General features: G+C 38.4%; 1 long non-coding RNA gene across 2 annotated transcripts in view; it reads right to left on the reverse strand.

The window, feature by feature from the left end:
* The window catches only part of LOC130249751 (uncharacterized), a 39,927-nt gene extending 19,875 nt beyond the window's left edge, over positions 1–20,052 (reverse strand). For both annotated transcript variants that reach the window (XR_008839851.1, XR_008839850.1), the window contains exons 1-2: positions 19,543–20,052; positions 9,512–9,694 (exon numbers count right to left, since the gene is read on the reverse strand). This is a non-coding gene — a long non-coding RNA (uncharacterized LOC130249751). The remainder of the gene's footprint in view (positions 1–9,511; positions 9,695–19,542) is intronic.
* Between the last annotated feature and the right edge of the window lie 1,633 nt (positions 20,053–21,685).

Raw genomic sequence — 21,685 nt, forward strand, 5'->3', positions numbered from 1 at the left:
GAAGTGATGCCAGGTTCTTCTGTCATTCAAAGGTTTTGGTTAATAAGCGTGACATTAGATCCATTTGAAAAAAATTTCTTTTATAATCATGGGACATTGACTTATTGCTTGCGCTAATGTTCTTTATTTGGAATTTAAAGGTCTAACAGGAGAAGTAGGCTACACACTACACATACTACTGTTATAAGTGGATTCTTTACTGGAAAACTTTGGTTCAGTCAGACATTCAAGTAGGGTATTGGTGGGGGAAAGACTGAGCTGTGGACCTTAGGAAAGGTGATAAGGATATGAATTTGCAATAATTAGTTTTGCACAGCCTAGGTCTGAGCGCAGCTCCTCAGGTAGAATGGTTGATAGTGTATACCCTGTGATGGCACATTATAGTCAGCTCAAATGCCAGGTATGAAGTCTTCTTGTAAAAAGCACAGCATAAAAATATCACAGAGAAAACGTCAGTCTTATTGAGATTATGTGAGTGCAACCCTTGATAGGGGCCTTTTGGATAGTTATAGCTCACAATGACTATAGTTCACAATGGCAAAGGATTTCTTGAGGGCATTTCTTCTTCGTCCATACTGAAACCCTTCTCTCCAACCCTGCCAATGCCAGAGTCTGTCAGACTCTACAGCTAGCATACCAACCAGAACCCACCTAGACCCAGCCTGAGCCAAAAGCAGGGAATATGGCTGTCTGTGAAGGCAGCCAAGCACTCAACCATCAAAAGAAAAAAGTCACTTTTCCAGAGAGAAATGAAAGCTCTTATTGGATCTTTCATTTGTTACCTGTGGTCAACAAACAGAAAATTCTCATAAGAAGCTCCCCCATTAAATTCTCTTAGCTCACTGTTCTGCCACAAAAAGACAGACACCCCTAAATTTTGCCTGGCAGAACACATATTACTGCTCTGACAACAGAAGTGATAAAGAGAGAATCTGCAACCATAAGTATCCATCAGGATCACATAGCTGCAAGTAAAGAAAACATAACTAAGAACAGTAAACAGAGCTTAACAAGGGCTCTGTGTTTTTAATCACAAAAGTACTTAGGAAGTGAACCAGATTTAAACCCCTTCCTTCTTCTGTAAAAGGGTAGCAACTTCACTTGCTCTAAATGTTGGAACTACTCACAGAGGAAGGTAGAGCACTACAACAGGATTTTCTTCTTCCACATTCCAGAAGAAGAATCCAAGCACACACCAGGTTTATCATTTGTAAGTGAATGGAGAATGGTCAGTCCCTTGACATGTGGCTTACAGCAACACCAACAGTACAACAACTAAATTAGCAGTTTGCAGTGGCTTTCCTTCAGACACAGGCATAACTTTATTGCTGGGTTGAAAATATTCCCACTAAAACAGCAAACACCTCTAAGTTGTAACAGGAACAGAAATATAAAAATAGTTGTACACTGAGCACAACTTATTAAGAAATAAAGATCAAAGTTCCCAGCTAGAGTCAACTGCCTTCCAAAATAATCTTTGTAGCTGCCATGAAAACCACAGCAACCAATGGCCAAAGGCTCATTTCTTCTGTATGAGATGAAAGACCACAGAGGTAAAGTCTCTCTCTACCAGTGGGATTTGAACACCAAGCTGCTGCCTGCTTCCTTACAAATCAAAAAGGCTGTTGGGAACTGGGAACTGATAGCTGCTATCAGATCTGCATCAGTTTGGCATAGTCCAGTTCCATGGTGTGCAAGGCGATGCTCAAATGAAAATACATTTAGGAACTGCTACCATTTATAGCAAGACAAATTCTATCTTTGGTTCTACATATTTGAGAGGGAAATGTAGACAGTGTTAAACAGCCTATCCATCCATTAATTACACATACAATAAATTATTAAACACTGTGGGACTATATATTAGGCCAAATAAGCAGTGATGGGAGTAGAGGACACAATAGTAACACCTGAAAAAGACCATGGGGTGTTTGTCAATCCAGCTTCACTAACCAAAATGAAATGCTGATGATGCCCCTACTGGGTGCCCAGAGTTCCCAGATGGAAAAATCCCTACTTTTCTGGCTGGGACTGCAAAGATAGTGCAGAACTTGGCTGCAAACCTATTAATCATGTTGCAGAGAGTTCAACTTCTTTCCCATCCAGAACGTGACAGGCTGGAGAAGCAAGAGGAGGGAAATAAAAATGAGAGTTGCCAGCTCCTTTGAAGCACCAAGCACCTTCAGAGCAATATCCCTTCAAGTTGCCCTACAGGAGCAAACCTTGTTCTCTGATGCAAGAGGACCTTGCTCTTACCTGAGGGTTGTACCTTTGCACAGGTAACAGCCAGCAGGAAAAGACTCTCCATCTCTCTCCTCCGCTCCACAGTCCGCAGAAAAGTACCCTCAAAGATTTCTAGCTCCTTAAATGTGACTCCATCATCACCCACTGACAGAGCAAAATAGGATTCGTGATCAAAGAAAGTCACTAATATTTGGACATGTATGGAAAGGAAACAAAGGATAATGGAAGACGAGTGACAGGATTGTGAAGTGCTCTGTGTTAGTATTATGTCCCACTATTTAATGTTCCTAGACTATTTATTCAGTTTAGGTTTCTTCCATGGATGATGTTTTTTGAATTTTCAGTGACTGAAGTCACTAGATCTCCTTAATGCCACATTTGCTCAGTCACTGATCAGCCTTTCCTTGCTTGTGCATTCTGGGAGGTCACACCAGATACACCAAAATGGGGTCATTATGCCATATGCTTATTTACTATGTGTATGTTAGACCTTTTGTGTGCTATTTTTTGCTTGTTATCCATCATTATATGTATTTATCTTCAAGTAGCATATGGAGTAGTAGGATGGGGTATATATACGGAGTCAACAGATGGTGAGACTGTGTGTGATTAATATGTTCTCATAACTTTTTATTGTCTCTTGTTCTTATATGTTCTACTTTCAAAGTGTCATTATTTTTTTATCCCTGTTCTTATTTCTTCATTCTTGTATGCTGTTAAACAAAGACAAAAAAATTCAGTGTCTGGGTTTGAGACTTGTCTTTAGTGTATAAGGTGTTACCTTTATTGAGGTGTTTCATAGGTTATTCAGACCAACAGGGCTAGTGTGTTCTGATCACTTTGTACAACACAGAATTTTATCCTGCAACTTCTTGATCTATAGGAGTGTTGCTTCCAGCTACTGCATGAACACCATCAATACTTTATTGTCTGTATTTCACATGGCAGTCATTCTGTAGAATGATAAAAAAACCTTTAGAAGATTAAATAATAATTCATGCTATTAATTGTAACTTAAATGCAGACAGAAGGGCGTATGTTGAGTTTGAACAAGTTTCCCATCCACTGGAGGCATTGCAGAAACCTGGCTGAGATTTCACATGCGCACTGGCACACACAGCGGGGAAGCAATTGCGCACATGCTCTGGCCTGACCCCACATGTGACACCTCCCAGACAGTGAACAGCTTCACTCTGTTTCATTTTGACTGTCCTTGCTCAAGTAGCACAATGGTTCCTTGTGGCACAGGAAGCAAAGGCATGTTTTCCCACCCAATGAATCACCTTTCCCTTATCTGAATGGGTGGCCATGTTATCAAAGGTCTGTTTAGCTCTAATGCCTTTCCCTCCCAGCATATTACTTGTATTACATGGAAAGTGGGTATCCAATATTTGTTAAAATCACTTCAATAATGTCTATTGATTTTTATTGACAGTTTAAAATGTTGCTTGAACCCATGACTGCCTCCTCTCCCCTTAAGCCTCATGCATACTGGAAACAAGGATAGCTATTTATCAAACTCTTCAGGAAAGGGCTTTTGCTCTTATAGCAGCATGATCAGTTCAGAAATGTACATGGCAATGACTGCAAGAAAAAATTCCATCCTGATCTATATAGAGTATAGAAAGCTTCATGTCCTTATTTACCTTTTATTTCATTATTATATGAAATGTAAATTCTGACTTTCAGAAACCACTGGTGTACATGAGATTATGGTGAAAAATCTAAGGATGATGAGAACAACATACTTCCAGATAATGAATAGGAAAGGAACTTCAACTATATGCACCCCTGATTTCCCTGAAATATGATTTCTGTAAAGTTTTTATGTCAGAGTTTTCTCTAGATGCACCATGCCTGACATAATATTGTTTAATAGCAAGCCACCAATTAGTAACAAAGGAGTAAGCAGCTCTCAATGATATACAGGTAGAAGTATATCATCAACAGCCTGTTATTCTCTCAGAAAATTACTACCAAAATCATAGGGTTTTTGCAGATATTTATAGTGTAGATTAGTGCAAAAACAAGACTTATTTTAATATAAGACTTATTTTAATATTATTCTGTGAAGATGATACTATGCCTATTTAATAACAAGGAAGATCACAGATAACATCAGTGACCCAAGCTAAAAAATAACACAATTTCAAACAGTTACACAGTACAGACATCTCAACTATACCCTCTTCAGATCATATTAGGAAGAAGTTGAGCTTCTTTATTGGTTGTTTCACCTGGACAGGGTGAACACAGACAGCAATCTTAGATGACCATCAATAATTGCCAATATTGTCAATGACTATCAAGAGTTAAACTCTACCAGGATTCATGGAGGGAAGCAATCACCTGAGGCATCAGCAATTAGTCATAGATCATTATGTTGGGGGTTTCATTTTGGAATGGTTTTCAAAGTGTGTTATGCTTGCATTGATCATGAACTCGCCTTGTGTTTGAATGGTGAAGGAGGATATGTGGAGCAACACCAGCCTAGCTAGCTAAATGTGCAGGTGTGACCCTGTGTGCTGCATGGAGGTTGATATTATACAACACTGGACAGCTCAAATAACCCGTGAATCAAACTGTCAGACTTTGAGTGAAAACCAAACACCCACAAATGAATGGGAGAAAGTGAAAAAGGAGACCAAAGATATGTCATCAGACTCAGTTCTCCTCATCTGACACAGCCTGATGACAAATAGTTGCTATTTCTTCATCTTTCTAGTAGACAAGACCCTACTAAAATTAGAGGTAAATTTCACAGCACATTTATAAATATGGAGGACATTGTGAGAGGACTACAAAATCTAAGTGTATGAGTTACATGTTAGCTGGCTGATTACTGTTCCTTCCTGGTAAGTAACAAGATAAAAGAAAAAAAAAAAAAAAAAAAAAAAAGAACAAGCCAGTGAAAATGAAGAAGCTTTAAAATCCCTTGCTTGATTCAACTGGTTTAAGAAGAAAACATGTTTTGCAGAAATCCAGAAGATAGGTTACTGTCTTTGCTGACACCCAAGGAATATTAACCTTTTGACTTCAGGGGACATCCTTGTTGAATTAGATAAACTAAAATGAAGAAAATATTAATTTTCAAGAACCCTGAATGCTTTTAATTGCTGACGTTTTCCCAGCCAGAGTCTTCTGTATGTTCCCAGTCAAGTAGGATTTGGCAATAGATCCAGATATATTGCGGACGCCTTTCAACTTTTGGAGGCTCAGGTTATTTAAGCACAGCATGTTTATATTGAAGGATGAGTCGTTGTCTCAGATGAAGAGGTGAGAAGAAAAGAAAGACCATGTAAATGATATAAATATGTGTTAATGCTGTGCTGAAAATATGCTGTGATGGTAACAGATGTTGCAGCTGTTACTTTTCATAAACACAATGTATAGGCAACAGCAGGAGTGTGAGCTGGTATGGCAGTAAGCTGGAGCAAACTTCCTCAGAAATAAATTGCATTTACACTGCTGTTTTCAAACTATTCGAGAACGCATGCTTGCAGTGCTTATGTGTTCACTACAAATATTTTCTCTGTGAATAATTACGTGGCATCTTTTTGTTAAATAGCATCTGGTTACCTACACAAAAAGACCTGAACTCAGTATTTGAATTCTGTGTCTGGAATTTACTCTGTCAGGTATCCCAACATATGCTTCAGCTGACACATCTCTTTCTGGTGCAGCACCAAACATATAAATGGAAGTACAAAGAGAAACAATGACTGTACATGCTGCATGCCAGTGTTCTACATAGATTAAACAACTTCAAGGGCAAAAAGTGTGGCACTGATCAGTGGGCTACAGTTTTGAAGATTTCTTAACTGTCTATGAATGGCACACTTCATTTTCTGGCACTTCATTTTCAACACTGCTTTCTATAAAGAGCTTTGGCTATCAACTACCTAGCAGCAAGTACTTGAAATTACTTCAATTTCCCTTAGCTGTTGATTTTTCTTAAAAAAAAAAAAAAAAAAAAAAAAAAAAAAAAAAAAAAAAAAAAAAAAAAAAACCAAACATGATCTATCTGAGATTAGAAGACTCCTCTTCTGTGTCCATCAGTTTAATCAGGAACATGGTGCAGAGAGAAAAAGAAGACACAGTTTGAGTAGGCTACCAGAAAAACAGAAGAAAAAATGAGGGGTCTTTTGCAGAAATCAACCTTGATTTTGCATGTTACATGTCGACAAAAAGGTATGTGCAGTGCACATTACATGTTAATAATACATCCTCACTGATCTTTCATCAAATTCCAGCTGAGCCCTTCTCTACACTTTTCCTTGATATCTGTACTAGCTTTCAAACTTGCAAATAGGGTATTTTTCCCTCCATATATGTCCAGTTTGATTATTTCTCCATATTGGTTAGTCCTTTGAGTTTCTTTTTGTTCAGGATTTTAAATTGCCTCTTCTAAATACTTATTCATAAACTTTTTCAGATAGAATTGATTTCTGCTTCACAAATTCTTCATTTTTGCAGAGGAGCACAAAGGTTTCTTGTTGCTGACAGCTGACAAGAAAGAATCCTGTCAATCCATTCTGTGCTCAAGATCAAGGTAGGAAATTTCAGCTTTCCTTTCAGTGCCACACACATACTAAAATATAGACTAATATGGCCTTTCCTTAGACAAATCATTGAGAAATACTTGCTTTTAAGTGCTGGACAAAATTGCAGCCTTGCTCACACTGATGTAATACAAAAACAAAGGAGCTCTCTCAGAGATCACATGGTCCAACCCAGGTTGCTTATGATCAGCTTATGACCCATTATTATTTCATGTGTTAACTCTGGCCTTCTTCTGGAGAAAGGAATGAGTCTTGTGGTTTCAGCTACAGAGAGGTTTTGGTTTGCAGCTTGCCATATCACTGAAGGTCACCACCCCGCCTAGAGAGTGTACTTGAAGCCACACAAAGAGGAGTTCCACTTGCTGCCTCTTCTCAGTCTCGCAAGCACTCCTGTCATTTCCTCCTCAGACAGACCTCGAGCAGATTCTCTTCACCCTGAGCAGCACTTGTCTCCACTGAATGTGTCCCAGTGTATTTGGAAACATATGTCCCACTGAGTTTCATGAGCGTTTCACAGTAATAAAGCACTGTTCACCATCAGTAAGTAGGACAGACACTTAGGAAAGTGCTAGCATGAACAGGTTATGAATTATGACAAAGCACATTTGAAATAAAACCAAAATGTTTGCACAGTACAAGCAGCTTCAAATGAGAAGATAAACACTGAATTATAGGGAGTATCTTGATTCCATTTGGAAAGACATAAGTGTGGTGTTAAACAAGAAAATGAAAACATTTCCTCCTCTTATCTTAGTTTTGTCCTGGCATGAGAACAGAGCCTTGCATTTTCTAGACACTACTAGAAAACACATTCATGATGGTACTCAAATATAGCTATTACCATATTTAAATATTTCCTCACTGTTATTACTTACACGGTCAGCTATAGCTGTTTCCAATTCAAGACAATTACGACATGCAGACGAAAAAGCTGAAGGGGAGGAGGGAACAACTTTTGTTCCTAAACAGCTTACCTCTTCAAAAAAGAACAATGTTTACTGAGATAAATGAAGAGAGGGTGGTTGTTTTAGATCACTATGACTAATGTTAAGAAACAGCTGGTAAGGAATATTAGGTAATCACATACACAGGCTGCACATTGGGAACATTACGCTAACATACCTACTATAATTTTATTCCTTTCCCCACGCATTTATTCAAAGCTGCAGCTGTGATACTGGCTTTTGAACACTAGAAACTATCAGGAAAAGCAGCATGAATCATCATCTTTTGCTTGTGTTATTTAACTTAGTCACTCAAGAGCAGTTCTTCCAAGAGAATAATAGAAAGAAAATGATAATTTCTTTGAGAAATTTGTGAAGACTGTATTTCCTTTTCCTTTCCCTTTTTCCTTTCCTTTTCCTTTCCCTTTCCCTTTTTCCTTCCCTTCTCTCCCATTTTTTGTTCTTTACTGGAGATAATCACTAGGTTCTTCAATTAATTCAGACTTCCAGTCACTACACAAGTGGTGAGTAATTCATTTAGATATATTTGGGAAATATCACTTAGGATCTCAGACATGAAGTGGAGTTCTGCAATAAAGTATTTGTGATGGTCCCCATTTCTCTACTGTGGGATTGACCTAAATTTTCAAGGCTGCTTGTACCTTTCAGATGGCAGCACATTTGTTCCACCATTTCACAGCAAACCAGTGAGGAAGGAGAGACACAGGGAGGTTTATTCTGTACTGATGGCATGTTCTATCCTCACTGCTTCTGTTCCCAATCCCTTTAGAACAAACTCTGACAAAGCAATTCCATCTCATGTCAAGATGTTTCTAGTGGCTTTGTGATTAAACACACTATTGCTCATGAGGTCATCCATTTAACTTAGGCCAGATGACAATTAACTTTATTTCCTACTGAAGGCAGCCCTGCAGCACTAAACAAGTTCCTCTTTGCTCAGTGCTCACCAGTCTGCTGCTTTTTTATCAAAACTGCTATTTCCTCACAGTTTTATGCTTCTGTGAGCATGATAGGCCACAGAAGTCAATTCACTCCAAGAAGGGTCTCTACTGCTTCTGGGAAATGCAACAACACTCAAGTTCCAAGAAACCACCCTAAAGGAAGGAAGGTTCCTGAAAAACTGTGGTTCAGACATCAGGGTTAAGTGGTCATGCCTGCAAACACCAGCAGGAGCCATCCTAAGGACCACTGAGTATTTTTAGAGAAGGATAAGGAATTTACAGGACCAGCACTTAAAGCTTCAGGTTATTTTGGATGTTTTGTGACAGTGAAACAAGCCACAGTTCACGCCATCCTTTCCCTCCCACCGTATGGCAACCTCCTGTCCTAGGTTTTCCCATTACTTTATACCCACACACACGTGCAGGCAATATCTGGCCATGCTTTGATATTTTATCAGTAGCTTTCAAGCCTTACTCATCCATATCTCATTTCCCTAGCTAAGACTTTTCTTTTGCTAATGCAAACTTAGTAAGATCCTGGGAACAGCCTCGTGCCCTTGCTACAACAAGTAAGTGGGAAAGGAAGCCACAAGGAATAAACATGGAGTGTCTTGCATAAAATAATTATGAGTTGGCGGAAATAGGCCTACGTTACATTTTTAGAGGAAGACACAGAACAAAGCAAGTCTTCATTGCTACACAGCTGTGCATGGTCAAACAGGCCAAAACCCAGCCAGTGACCTCCCTCCAATCTAAAACTTCTGGAATGTGGGAAGGATCAGCACACTTTCTCACTCACCTGATATCTCTAGTAGTCAGCTTCTGTATCCTCTCCTTGGCATCCAAAAGATGAAATCAGTTTCTGCCCCCACAGGATTTAAGGCTGGTCCCTCAGGGTTGAAATGTATTACCTCCCAGAACTTTCTCCTGAAGTGCAAGCTCTCCACTACACCATGCAGCACTCCGCAAGTTCTCAGTAGAGCTAAACAAAAAACACATCAAGCATATAGACAGAGATCATTAAGATTCCACCACCACTTACTTCATGCCATAATAAACACATGGATCTATAAAAGAACATGGCCTTTCTCCTTTTCACCATCCAATCAGAGCCTTTCTGTGGGCTCAGTTCTTTTGGAATTTCCAATCAGATCACATCCTGCTCCTGAAACACAACTCCCAAACCAAGCATTTTTTTTTTCTAACCCAACCTGCCCATTAGAGCATATTATATGTCCCAGATATTTTTTCCCTGTGTTTCCCCATTTATATGCCTTTTTTTTCTCCTATCTCTGATAAATTTCTTTTAATCCATACATTTAAAGTCAAGACAGACAGAATGGTTTGTTCTAAAAGAACTTCAGTCCTTGACTCAAATGTTTTATATTTCAATCACTAACCATCAAAATTTAGGAGCTAACAATTGTCCTTCACCTAAAGGGATATGACAGTCTCACCTACAAAAATGAATGCACATGGGTAAAAAAAGTGTTAATGATACAACAATATGTATAGCCAGAGTAAGAAAAGAACTTCATAACAACAACCAAACTCAGGCAGAAGTTTCTCAGATTATGCAGGTCAGTGTGGTAGGGCATCCCGTATCTATTTTAGGAAATTCATACTCTGAAGTGTGCCAGTGGTACAGGAGAAGGCAGAAGTGGTTTCCAGCTAGTCCCCACTCACTACCAGGCTCTCCCCTGATTCTATCTCTTCCAATATGAGTGGCAGACAAACTCTGGAAGATTTATGTAGCTGAGGCAAAAATATCACTGTAGCTTGCTGAATGCTTGTTTTCTGCACCTCCCTACCATAAGTTGCTACCCCCATAGAACAGGCAGTGGTAGAGTACATGGGTCTGCCTGTAAGTCTACTACCTAACACAGTTTTATAAATTGTTTGAGGTGGGTTTTATGCTGAAATACTAGATAGTGACCTGGGGCAGCCAAGGAACTGATGTGAATCCTGCTTTGCTACCTGCTCATACAGCTGGAAACCAGCCATCCCTTGAACCTCCACAGTTAGCCCCCAAACACCAAGTTGGCAGCTCCAAACATTCTCTGGCACAGTTCCCACCTGTTGACCAGTGGATTCTTCTCAGATGAAAATGCATAAAACAGTTTGTAGCTCTCTCTTCTTGCCAGCAAAACCTGCTCCTGCACAAATCACTATGAAGCCTTATGGATACACTGACCTCCAAAAGAGAAAGTGTTCACTCTCAAGAAGCACTATTCCATCAGTCTACTGGGACATCATTTGAGAACTCACAGAGGATAAGCACAATGTTCCTGAGTTCACTGCTCTTCCAAGTTGCCTCCCACCATCCTACATGCCATTACAGTCTGTCACAACAGTGACAAAACATGACAGGAGGAGGGTGAATTCCATCACAAAACTGTCAAGTTCTTTAACTTAGTGAAATTTTGAGAAGTTCTATAATTGATTTTAAAATGTTGCAGAGAGGAAAAGCTAAGAACTTCATTAAAAGTAAACACAAATCAAAACTCATGTTAAACTTTTTTTTTTTTATTTATTTCAGCAAGTTTTTGCCAGAGGTGGTGGAATTCTGGATGGTGGAAGTTTATAAACTTTCCATGCATCTAGGCATATCAGCAAGCACATTCAATGTGAGTGTGGAAAAGTAGTAGTATCTTCCGAGACTTGAAAAATGTTTCTGTTAGCCAACAAGGCTATAAATACTTGACTGTAAATAGAATTTATGAACCCACAGGTGACTGCAGACAGGGCTGTTTGATAACTACAAACTAGGTCCTTTGGAGGGGAAAAAAAATCAGTCTGGTCCATCCATAGAGGAGAAACACTAATTTTCAAATTATCCATCTCAAACTCTAAAATCTTGTTATGCTGTCTAGTTTTGAGTAAACCAGAGCAGAGATATCTCTGGCAATATTAACCATTTGAGATCCCAAAAGCAGTTTCTGCCTCACTTTGTCTCACTGCCACCACAATCTCCAGCTTTCTCCCCAAAAGTTTAGCTGACTCTGCCAGGATGGTGTTGGCACATGGCAAACAGGAGTTTCTTCCAGCTGCACCCCCATCTTGCCATCATTTCCAGACAAGTGAAAATTGCCTTGTTAGTAGTGAGATTTTCAAAGAGCAAGTTAATTTACAGCCGACAGTTCTGTCTCACTATTTAAAATTACCATCTGTAAAGGTGCATAGTTCATCAGAAGGTATGAAGTGCATGTTTATGGACACCTGTTACCATTTTATAGACACTTCCCCATCCAAAAGACATGGTCATTCACATAGCAAAAATCAAAACAATGCTGAATAAAAAATCTCTTACAGTTATTGGTGATAATCTAGAGTGTTCAAAAGTGAAGGGCTGCCTCCCTATTACTTGTCCCCCACCAGACCAGCTCTGCTTGTTGGGGCCATTGGCTCTCAAACTGTGCCTTTTGGCTTGTTGGGAGGACAACACAGGGCTGACTACATTTGCCCAGGCTTCAGATTACAAAAGGTTTTATTTGCATCTACTCTACTGATTATTGAAATGGCTTCTGAGACCACTCTTAACACTAAACTAGGTTAAAGAAAGAAAGCAATAGATTCATTCTCACAATGCAAAGCTGATTCTTCTACTCATATATTTCTAAGACTCACTCCTATCTGAAGTATTTACAGAGCTTTTATGATGAACCAGTGCTTTTCTAACACAGTACATTAATGAAGCATCTTATTTTTTGGGGATTTCTATTTAGCCAAACAGAGGAACAGATCATGATCAGAGGTCATTCCCACCATCTCATATAGTTCCTGAAGTTCATTCTACTAGCAGCATGAAGAAACAGGCTCAAAAGGTGCTACTGGGTTTCATTGCACAAGGTTTACACTGGCACTTGTGGATGTTGGCAGGAAGTCTCCAGCAGGATGCCAGTGCCCTCAGGCCTGGCACAGGCATAGTCATACCTTGATGCCTAATCTGACTCAGGTGTTCCCTGGCAGCCTAAGGAAAGCATGCTGCTTCCCCTGCTCCTCCTCATTAGGGAAGCAGGTTTATTGCATGTACTACGGTCAGGATAAGAAGTTGGGTTTATGGTCCTAGTTTAGGCCACAGTGATAAAGTACAAGACTTTCCAACAGGTATCCCCAGACAGCACTAATCACAGCTTGCTACCTCTTACATTACCTTTTCTCCTTCTCACTCTCATTTGTTTCACCATTCTCATTCTCTCCCAAATAAACACCAACCACCCCTGCTTACTGTTCTTTCCACAGGCTCCAGTGTTGTTACATAAATAGCTTGATACCCTAATCCAGGTGATCCATTCCTGATGGTAACAGCTACAGCTTTTGCTAGCTTCTTGCTTTATTGCATCATGTTCAGGAATTTCTAATTTGAAATCTCTAGTAATTTCTCTCCTGTTAACCTAAATTCAGGACAGGACCTAGTCGGTTTCTTACCAAGACGCTACACATAACTGCTCTCCCTGGAGCAATATCAATTTTACAAAAAAAAAAAAAAAAAACCAAACCCAACAAAAAACCAAACTAACCTCATCCCCACTCCTTAATCTTATATTTGCACAAATCTTATCAATAAGAATAGATTTAAATTGCATTCTCTTCTATTTTTTCTATTTTTAGTGATTCCTTGATAGCAAAACCTGATCTTAAAAAGAGTACTCTTAGAAACAGAGTTGCATTGTGCGCCATTTCTATCCACTTGTGCCTCTGACTGAATGCATCTTCATGGAAGATATGGGAAATTGAAAGGCTTGAATCTGGGATCAACCACTGTGTAAAAGTATAAAGGAAATGGATGGCTTAGAGGCAAGGAACCTTTTTTCTGCAACAAGCTTATGGTAATAACAACATCACAGACACAGACCTTTCTGTTAACGATGAGCTTCCTGGTTCTTCTAGGTGAAACTTTTCCCAAGGATAACATTATTCCTTGTTTGAAGTTACAGGATAAGATAAAGTGATTTTCCAGGAAACACCAGAAGATCATTGGCAGAGTCAGGAAGAGTGTACTGAATTTCTACCACCCTGCCTGATGTGCCCACGAGCCAGGAGAAGTCAACTCAAGCCTATGTGCTTTCATTCAGTCTGACATAATAGTCCCATTCCCAAGGAATGCTATCTCCTTCTTTGTGGGATTACTGTCCCAAGCACTATGGAAGTTTTGAAACAATTTCAGACTCCTAGCAGATATTACAGCACAAGTTGTTGAGTGCCAGTCAAGCAGAGCACCTTATGTAAAGCTAATACAGTGACCAACAAAGCACTTGATTTAGCTGCTCATCAATTGCACATATTTGTGGGTTTCTGTTGTGTGGGAAGCACACATTCAAAGCTGGTCATGTCCCTTTCTTCCTCTCATGTGATTTTGTGTGGATTCCTTAGCTGTAACAAGTACTGCAATTCATGATACAAATATATTGCGATCTATTGCTTTATTAACTCATGAATACTAATGGAGGAAAAAAACCCAATAACAAGTGAATGGAGGATAAATCTCACAGCCAAAGATAAATGATGTTTGTGCAGTTGTCATGGTTTAAGAATGGCACTCTCCAATTCAGTGCCTTCACCAAAACTCTCCCAAAACACCTGCCACCCTCTCACTAAGAATGGAATTGAGAATTGGAGGCACAAAAGATGAAAATCACAGGCTGAGATAAGAACAATTTATGGGAAACAGCAATAAGATAAGAAATAAATAGTAACAGCAACAATATTAAAAACAAAATTACATAAAAGAGAAAGTGATTCACATGCAAAAATACTCATTGCAGACCCCGAGATAATGAGCAATGCAGACAGCTTTCCCTGAGACAGATTTGCTCAATTGTACTTTCCTGCCCTTAAGACTAGCATTCAGACTAAAGTGGTTCGGAGATTTCCAAATTGAAGAAAAGTATGAACATGTTGACACCATGGAGGGCTACTCCAGAAATTCTTCTTGCCATGCCAAAACGCCCTCTGGAATTTCCTCCTCAGACATTTAAATGCCAGACAAGGCACTTTCAACCTTCCATCACACCAGCCCAACTTTTAGCAGAGATACATGACTCTCAGTGTCCAGAAACAGGTCTTTTCAGTGCTTCAGTTAAATAAGATGGCTTTTTGTAAAACAGCAAGAAATAATACAGTAAGGTTCAGGCTGATATCCAATTTGATGACAAAGAATTAAACCACAGTTTTCACAGGAAGGTGAATTTGCCCTCAGCCTGCAATTCATTAGACCCCAGCCCTTGCCTTCACCCTTTTGCCTTGAGGGACTAAGAACAGGAGCTATCACTCCTACAGTGACATGCCCTGATATGGAGAGCTTGAATGACAGTTTCCCAAAGTAGGGCTGGGAAATGTGTTCATGCCTAAAGCCTTCCCTTTACTTACAGGATGATTTTTATGTTTATTGCAGTTTCTCATAATGGCAAAAAACAGACTACATGCAACATGATAGAACATTATTTGTACAGTCAGCAACCTCAGCTCTTTGAAAAAAAGGATCAGAGCTATTTTGAGGTCTATCAACAGGGTTATTACAGGAAAATAACCAACATCATCACTGCAGTCTAGACAGCAGTGACTAGGCCTTAATTGCAATAAAGAAGTTGGATTTGAGTGCCACAGCTCTAGAAGCTGATTATGAAAAAGGATCCCCTAAAAATAAGCCAAAAACCAATCAATTAGAAAATATAACCTATGGAGTTTATCTAGATACATTCAGTTGTTGTCCCTGAACACCAAAACAAAGCCTTTGCACATGCCAATACAACAAAGACAAAACCAGAACAAATAAATGCAATTTGTTTATGAGTAGAAGCTTTCTAAAGAGCAAAAATGTAATGTAACAAGCTTGAAACTACTGCCACTTAATATGGATACCTATATGTAAGGTGCAGCTTAAGAAGATGAGGTTTTTCATGATTAAAGGGCAGACCAGCAGTACAGTTACCAGAGATCCATATGGGATGCCATATTCTTGACAACATAGCTTTTAATTGCTTTGGAAACTGGCTCATCATCTTTCACGAGTGAAGACATTATAGAGAAGGGAAATACTGTTTCCATTCCAATTTGCTCTCATTCAGCATTCTTGTTGCCTTCACTGTTATATTATCATGTTAAATTTATTGAGATAAATCCACTAGTGAATACCTTTATATATATATATATATATATATATATATATATATATATATATATATATATATATATATATATATATATATATATATATATAAGTTCGTAAGGTATTTTTTTAAATCAATTTGCACATCCTTTCACTTGTTCAGCTCAACTTAACATTAATATATATCTTGGGCTTAACAGAAGCAATATTTTAAAAATTTCCAAACCATCTGTTTTTAAAAGGAAAATATTCTCCAGAGTGTGCACTCAAGTCAGCAGAGAGTATATTAAAGTCAACGAATTTAGAAAAATAGAGATAACAAGAGCCTTCGACAATTTCTTTACACAAGGCTCATGCCATAGGTGTATTATTGACACGCTTGCCTTCCCCAAAACTCTTCAGCCAAAGATTCCTAATCCAGACTTGGAAGCTCAGCCTGCCTCAAACATCTGTGATTTCCTGAAAGGACAATGCTTTTTTCCAGAGGAAGCAAGCAACTCAGTTTAAATTTCATTTTGTTTTTCGTGGCTTTCATACAAATTCTGGTATTTGAAAGGTGAATGAAATGCTGGCTGGTTTTCCTGCTTTCATGTAAAAGTGTATTTAAGAATTAGACTGTGATGCATGAATCAGTTGTCAATTCTTTTCCTAGATTATCCTTCAGAAAAAGTATGACATCATTAACTTCAGCACACAGAAGAGCAGGTTGTTATGATTTTTAAGTGTGTCATTAAAAAAAACCTTTTAAGTAGTTATTTAGTCATTGAAAGCATCACTCCCATCCTCCTCATCCTTACAGAAATTAGAAGTTGCAATTAAGCAATCTTTGCCTAAAGTAGAAGACTAACTTCTAATAGTGAGGAAACTTTTCAATATCCCTTCAACTGCACAGTTAGTTAACACATTTATCTTAAATTGACAGCAGAGATAATATTTTTGTGGAGTTATGCATCAGCAGCTCCAAATATTCAATGCTGAAATATCTCCTGCCACTCTGGAAATCTTTTGGCCATTGAAGAAAGGTTCCTATAAACATGATTGCATTTTTCTTTTTCACCTCAGTAATAACTTACATACAGAATACTTTGCTGTACAAGGGAATCAGGAACCTACCACTGTTTCTGCAAAATCAGTGTTAGATTTATGAGTACAAATGATTACATGTTTTCAAAAGACAATTAATTTTAATGCACTGTACTTTTCCCAATTGCAATTATTCCAAACACAGGTCCTTAAGTGCTTCTTTTTAAATTAATCAATAGACAGAGGTTGTTTGCCCTCTTAAAGCTGTATTAATGAACAGCTAGCAGATACACGGACATTTTCCCAGTTTGAGATTGTGACCCTTTCCAACTTAATTGATTTAATTTTTTCTCATCTGAAAGAGATTACATTATTATCATGTACACAAAGTTGTAGTTCTACCAAGAAGTATTACTTGTGGATATATCTTAGAATAGCGGATATTTTAAATTTTGTGTCACATATGAATGGCTCTATACAGTACCAGTATTTCTTCAGGAAATTTCCACGCTGAAAACAAAGTTTAATCAACAGCATATGGTTTAGCATCACTCTGCAAACGTTTGATTCATGTGACAAACTAATGAAATAAGCAATCTCCTTTAAAGGACAGAAAAGATGGTCATCCTCTCCCCCTCCAAAAAAAGAACCCAACAGATTTTGTAATCCATTATTAAGACTCCAAATTAAACCTGCACTAACATGAAGCAGTCTACATGTGGTTAGAAAAATGAAAGCTAGAAGCAGTTTCTGAAAAACACTTTTCAGATGAGTGAAGACTAAACTTCCAATTGGACAGGAACTGTGAGGCAGATTTGCTTAAAGTTTGCAGGAAGAACTTCCCTTGCTCCTAAAAAAAATGTAAGACTTTTCAAGTGAAATGCCAGGTTCTACTAAAATGCAAACAAGAAGAGTTAACTTTTTACAATGGATATAAATCAAGTCATTAGGTAAGACAGAAATGAAATTTTAAAAAGGTTTGCAACAAAAAGTCCTCTCACTATCTTATTCTCCTGAAGTGCATCCTTTCTTCTAGGCTTTTTTCCAGCCCAACAATCTATTTTCTTGAGGTTGGAGTTCAACTCTATGTAGTGGCCCCCCAGTCCTGAGAATTACTTAGGGCTAATTGTGTGTTTGCTCCCTGTTCTCTGTAGCCGTTTCCCAGCTCCTTGGACAGCTTCCAATCTCAGACCTCCTCAAATCCCTCCCCTGCCCAACCAATGTGTATAAAAGCTTTTTTTCCTCCAGAACCCTCAAGATGATCTCCAGGAGTGACTTGCCCCTTTCTCCACAGGTTTCCACTTGAATCCATCACTCTCTTTTTGTAAGAGACCAAAACATCATAGCAGCAGAGTAAAAATAAAACACCATCCATCACTGAGTTCCAGCCTAACTTCCCCTTGTATATCACTGCACAAAACTGATCATTTTCAAACACAAAACTAATCCACTAATCCGTGTTGATAAAACAGATTCATCGCCAAGATAGTGAAAAAACCAGACTCTATGAGGCCTTTCAAACCTGTGTGTTCAAAGAAATACTGCTGACTGCTGAAACACTGCTGACTGCCCACTGGCACAATACAGAAAGTATGAGATGAAAAGGCCTTTGCAAGAAAGAACTTTCTGAAGTAGGGCTTTGGTGCACAGTTCTGGGCTATTTGCCTCATTTGTTACGGTGCCCTTGATTTGAAGATTTAGAAACGCCTACAAGTGAGTATATTTCGATTTTCCAAGTTGACATCATATTATTTCCTCCACAACATGCCAGGCCAAGAACTAACATGTCTAGTCCATTAAACATACAAAAGAACATTTATTATTTCCTAAAACTGAGAAGAAATTTCTCAACATTGCCAGGGGGAAGGAAGTATCATAAAACCAGAAAACAATACATGAGATATAACTAAGCTCTCAAGTTTTCTTCTGAGCATAGATACAATCTTAACTTTGCAGGAAAAAGAAGAAAGTCGTGGAGATTTTTCACAGATCAAATCCCAGCTTTCTTTACGAAGTTGAAAAATGAATTGAGAATTAAAATACACTACTAAAAGAAAGGGGAGAAAAGGGGGGGAGGCTGTTGTCTCATTCTTCTCCACCCTTTAGCCTTGTCACCAGCTGCAGAAGCATTTGATCGCACAGAAAAAACAGTGATCCTATTCTTCCACAAACATCGTCAGCAATTAACAGGAGAGTAAAACAGTAGAAAACTTTGATAATCCCCTTCTATCTGCAGGACAAATCAAAGTTCCCAAACTTCTCTGGAGCACAGAACCATTGCTGGAATCTTGTGGACCATCCTTGTGGGACTTGTCACATGCTGGGGAGTTAGCAGTCATGTGAGGTCACACAGCAAGGAAGAAACATTACAGCAGAAGATACTGATGGCAGACTACAACATCCACAATACAGCACTGGTTTGTTCATAAATATCATATTTCCATGCAGTTCTGGAGATCTGCTGTTCAATTGTACTTTCAATTGTACTTTCTGCAGATCTGCTCCAGAAAACTTAACATAGCCTTCTAAATCATCAGTGTATTTCTATCCACTGCATTTTGTAAGTAATACCATACAGTGGACCTGTAAATGTGCTGTATATAATACCTAGCAATGATAGTGAGAACCAGGACTCAGGATATCTGAGCTTCATTCCTAATTTTGCCTCAGATACCTGCACCAGTAATTACTTAACTTACCTATGCATCATTTTCTTTGGAAAAACAGGCTGGACTGCATGGAATCTTCATCATTCACCCATTCCTCCCACAGTGACTGGAGAGACATTTTGTGTTTCCAGGGTCATTGTGATGTAATAGATCCATAAAAGAAATAACAGAAATAGTATCTCATAGATGTATTCAAAATCAGACTATATAGTGAAGTATTTTGAAGAGTGTGGGTATAAATCATTGCAGCAATCCAAACATTATATACATTACATATATATACATATATATACAGTTAAGATTATCCTTATGTACTATCAGTCTAGTCTGATACAATTCTTACATTATTTTTAGTTGCTGATAACTTTCCTTAATTAATGTTTTTACTCTTGGTATGTTGAGATCCCACAATTATTTCCATGACTCCAGTGTAACTGAGAGAACTGGGTGATTTCTAATGTTTGCTAAAAAGCAAGAAAGAATTTAAGAGTGCAAAATGGTGCTGCTGAGCTACTGAAATCAGAATACTACAAAGCAGAGTATTTCCTATCATTTCAGTCACTATGTAACCTTTCTGTCCCATCCTGATTTGATTTAAAGTTCTTTCTTACAAGCCTAGCTTCCAGGTTTGGCCATTGCAAGAATATCTTTGCCATTTTTAACTTGCTTCAGCGAGTTCAAAGTGCATCAGCCCAACTCTTTCATCCATACCAGTCACCCAGCACTCATCACAACGACTGTCAGGTTAAACCAGAATGAAATTATTCTGCTTTTCCTTTCAGAGCCCTCCATGGGCTCTGCATTCTCACCTAAAGGAAAATTATTTGACACTGAAACTTTCTCAGAGAGTGAAATCCACAGCCTCAGTAGTGACCTAAAGCATGCTGGCAAGCCAAGGAAAAGGTCTTGACCGACTTTTGAAGGATGCCTGGAGAGAAAAACTGCAAGGGGGACATCCAAGGATGCCAGGGGCTTAGAGTGGCCTAAGGCAACCTGCTGGCACATCAGGCACAACCAGAGTGGCCAGCTGCACATTGCCTGCAAGACATCACTGGTTCGGAGGGCAGCATCCTCCTGGTCTCCTGACAAAAGCCATGCAGGACAGTACTTCTCTGTCTTTAGACACATTCCTCTAGCAGAAATGCAAATGACCATGAGCCTCTGTGGCTTCAAAAATGAAGGCAAAGCTCCCTTTCTGTCATAGTAAAGTCAAATATGATTTTTAAAAAACATGAATGTTCTGTACCTGTAATATAAAATTATCAACATTGCCTGTAGTACTGGAATAACTCACAAACCTATGGGGCAAACATGTAAAAACAATAATATATAAATAATTATAAAATCATCAAATAAATATAAATAAATATATATATAATTTAATAAAAACCACTATTTTAGTTATCCCTTGTACTTCACAGTATATCAGTATAATCTGTCTTTTATTAGGTTGCTGGATGGTGTGGCAAGAAAAAAAAAGCATATTTGGTTTTTAAGCACTTTGAAGTGAGTACTTTGAAGCCTCAGTAAGTGATAATCAAGAAAAATGGCTCTAACAACTTATAAATCTTCTTTATATATTTAATCAGGATTACTTGTGAAACCTCAGAAATTAAAATTATTAAATATAGCCTTACTTAAGACTTGAGTTTAATAAAGCATACGATATTGGTTTTTAAAATCCTGTCTTTTGGAGCTAAGTTAGCTATAGTAATGCCATTCAAATGAGCTCTTCTGTGAGTAGTAGAACTAATAAAAAATGGTCCCCTTCAACCCATAAATGAGGCAAGAGAGTGTATGAAATGTGGATAGTCCAAAATTAGACTTTGTCCACTGCTGCTGAATAAAGTATGGAGTTTTTGCTTCCTGCCCAGCCTTTCCTCAGCAGCACACAAATCTGAGTCTCTTTCCTCCATGCAGCCCCTAATTTTTCTCATGACTTAAAGGAAACATAGTAATGTCAAAATGGCAGATGGAAAGACAATGCCACAGCATAAGTCTCTTCTGAAACCTTGAAATCAGCTTAAAAAATAATTTCTTTTAAGCAGCTCATTCAACTAGAAATACTACCAGAGATATGAATGTCATAAAAGTTATTACAACTTTTACTGTGGTGTGATTTCAGAATTTCTTGTTTAGTTATTAAAAAAAAATAATTAAAATCTCATGAAAT

This window comes from Oenanthe melanoleuca, chromosome 2 (genome assembly GCF_029582105.1).
Source record: "Oenanthe melanoleuca isolate GR-GAL-2019-014 chromosome 2, OMel1.0, whole genome shotgun sequence".
In the NCBI taxonomy this organism is placed as follows: domain Eukaryota; kingdom Metazoa; phylum Chordata; class Aves; order Passeriformes; family Muscicapidae; genus Oenanthe; species Oenanthe melanoleuca.